A 2,792-nucleotide genomic window follows, 5' to 3' on the forward strand; every position below is an offset into this window, starting at 1 on the left:
GTGATGGGATACCTCACTGCACAGCAATTAGATAGACTTTTAAACTTATAATAACCAGCTGTCTCAAATAAACATGACACTTCCAGTAGGCTAAATGCTGAAATCAGCTACTCAAAATAACACTTACACAGACTGAGGTGTGTAATAAATTAATACTGCCCCATGATTTCCTCATGCTCGTATATACACTGCTCAAAAAAATAAAGGGAACACTAAAAGAACACATCCTAGATCTGAATGAATGAAATATTCTTATTAAATACTTTTTTCTTTACATAGTTGAATGTGCTGACAACAAAATCACACAAAAATGATCAATGGAAATCAAATTTATCAACCCATGTAGGTCTGGATTTGGAGTCACACTCAAAATTAAAGTGGAAAACCACACTACAGGCTGATCCAACTTTGATGTAATGTCCTTAAAACAAGTCAAAATGAGGCTCAGTAGTGTGTGTGGCCTCCACGTGCCTATATGACCTCCCTACAACGCCTGGGCATGCTCCTGATGAGGTGGCGGATGGTCTCCTGAGGGATCTCCTCCCAGACCTGGACTAAAGCATCCGCCAACTCCTGGACAGTCTGTGGTGCAACGTGGCGTTGGTGGATGGAGCGAGACATGATGTCCCAGATGTGCTCAATTGGATTCAGGTCTGGGGAACGGGCGGGCCAGTCCATAGCATCAATGCCTGTTTCTGACCGTTTGAGCAGACACATGCACATTTGTGGCCTGCTGGAGGTCATTTTGCAGTGCTCCACCTGCTCCTCCTTGCACAAAGGCGGAGGTAGCGGTCCTGCTGCTGGGTTGTTGCCCTCCTACGGCCTCCTCCACGTCTCCTGATGTACTGGTCTGTCTCCTGATAGCGCCTCCATGCTCTGGACAGTACGCTGACAGACACAGCAAACCTTCTTGCCACAGCTCGCATTGATGTGCCATCCTGGATGAGCTGCACTACCTGAGCCACTTGTGTGGGTTGTAGTCTCATGCTACCACTAGAGTGAAAGCACCGCCAGCATTCAAAAGTGACCAAAACATCAGCCAGGAAGCATAAGAACTGAGAAGTGGTCTGTGGTCACCACCTGCAGAACCACTCCTTTATTGGGGGTGTCTTGCTAATTGCCTATAATTTCCACCTTTTGTCTATGTAACAGTATAACTTTAAACTGTCCCCTCGCCCCGACCCGGGCGCGAACCAGGGACCCTCTGCACACATCAACAACGGTTGCCCACGAAGCACAGTCGTTACCCATCGCTCCACAAAAGAGCAAGGGGCAACACTACTTAAGTCTCAGAGCAAGTGACTTAACTGATTGAAATGCTACTAGCGCGTACCCGCTAACGAGCTAGCCATTTCACATCCGTTACACTCACCCCCCTTTCAACCTCCTGTAACAGTATAACTTTAAACCAATGTAACAGGATAACTTTAAACCGTCTAGCGCGTACCCGCTAACTAGCTAGCCATTTCACATCCGTTACATCTATTCCATTTGCACAACAGCATGTGAAATTTATTGTCAATCAGTGTTGCTTCCTACGTGGACAGTTTGATTTCACAGAAGTGTGATTGACTTGGAGTTACATTGTGTTGTTTAAGTGTTCCCTTTATTTTTTTGAGCAGTGTATTTAATGCTTGTAGACAATACTGGGTTGGGCAGTGGGGTTAAACCTGTTATTAGACTAGTGCACTACACATCCATTTACATTACATGTGTGCAGCAGTGCACGAACTGCATGTCTCTGGTGCAGCTCAGAAGTATAGGACGCAAAATATTCTCTTCTTCCTCAGACAGCTACATCTTGACAGCGCCTTTATACACTCCTTTCTTTTAAGAAGTTCAGCTGACAATCTCTTTGTGCGTCGAAGTTCTTCAGCAGCTGCGCACACTTTTCACATATTTCAGTGGCCATCTCCAAAGTAAAGTGAAAACATTCACTATAGTAAAACATTGATATTGTTAAAATACACTTCAAATAGGCTATGGGTTACTTATTTGTTTTATATATAGCAGCGCTCAGGTATCAGTGTTCTTCCCAAATCTTTAAAACAAACAAAAAAATACCTTAATTTAACTAGGCAAGTCAGTTAAGAAAAAAATCGTATTTACAATGACGGCCTACCGGGGAACAGTGGGCAGAAGGACAGATTTTTGTCAGCTTGGGGATTCGATCCGGCAACCTTTCGGTTACTGGCCCAACGCCCTAACCACTGTGCAGCTTACTTCATGAACAAAAACATGCACCTGCCAAACGCTACTAAAATATTATACCAGGGCCAAGTTCAGTTGCTAAACGTTTTCGAACTTTGCAGATAGAAATGCCATGGCTAGAGCTGATGTGATTCTACATGTCAGAGAGGTATGTTTGTTCTACGTAGGCTATTTCTATCTGAACGTTGCGTCCTGCTGAACTCGCAACTGTAAGCATGTGGGGACTGCATGTTTCTTTGCCATTCCACAGATTCTGAGCATTTTCATTACATACAACGAAATGACTTAACATCCATTAAAATGCTAAATACGTAAAAGATAAATGCATATACGTTTGGCTATGAATTAGTTGCTATCCAAAAGTAGAGTTCTGCAGAGTAGATTCAGATATGGTGAAAAAATGGCTGATGTACAATGTCTTGGATACATTTTCATCTATATATTCTCCAAGGAAATATTACCGATTGATAAAAGTTACATTGCACACATATTGCTAAAAAATAAATTGAATTCAGCTGGACGTTAGATGGGCGGAGGATACTTCGCTCCGCGATGTTCATTGGTGAAATCAAAGACCATGG

Source organism: Salvelinus fontinalis, chromosome 15, assembly GCF_029448725.1.
Source record: "Salvelinus fontinalis isolate EN_2023a chromosome 15, ASM2944872v1, whole genome shotgun sequence".
NCBI classification, from domain to species: domain Eukaryota; kingdom Metazoa; phylum Chordata; class Actinopteri; order Salmoniformes; family Salmonidae; genus Salvelinus; species Salvelinus fontinalis.